The sequence below is a fragment of the Octodon degus genome, unplaced genomic scaffold, assembly GCF_000260255.1.
Source record: "Octodon degus isolate 3935 unplaced genomic scaffold, OctDeg1.0 scaffold00049, whole genome shotgun sequence".
Classification (NCBI taxonomy): Eukaryota; Metazoa; Chordata; class Mammalia; order Rodentia; family Octodontidae; genus Octodon; species Octodon degus.
In genome coordinates, this window is record NW_004524625.1 from 1,710,265 (window position 1) to 1,710,792 (window position 528).

Below are 528 nucleotides of genomic sequence, written 5' to 3' on the forward strand. Positions count from 1 at the left end.
CAGTTCTGAAAGTTCTCTTTTTGTGTTTTTAGTTTTGCTGTCTTGACTGCTTCAATATTCTGAATGGATTTAAAATGTTTACCTTTCATAACCATTTTGAGTTTGGGGTAGAGCCAGAAGTCACAAGGTTGCCAGATCTGGTGAATAAGGCAGATGAAGGCACATGGTAATGTTTTTACAAGCTTGGCTTTCCACTGGATGTCACTCTGCAGGAGCAGCTACCTTTTCTTACTTACTTTCTTTCTTTTTTTTCTATCACATTTTGTAACAACACTTATGAAAGAAGACTTTCAGCACTGGTTCCAAAAGTGGCAAACTGCTGGGCATGGTGGTGCACACCTGTAATCCCAGCACTCAGAAGGCTGAGGCAAAAACGTCACCATGCGTCTGAGGCCAGCCTGGGCTAGATAGTGCATTCAAGGCCAGGCCGGCCTACACAGGGAGAGGTTGTCTCAACAACAACAACAACAAGTGGCAGGACGATGAACCAAGTCTGTGTGAAACCAGGGGTACTATTTTTGTTTGTTT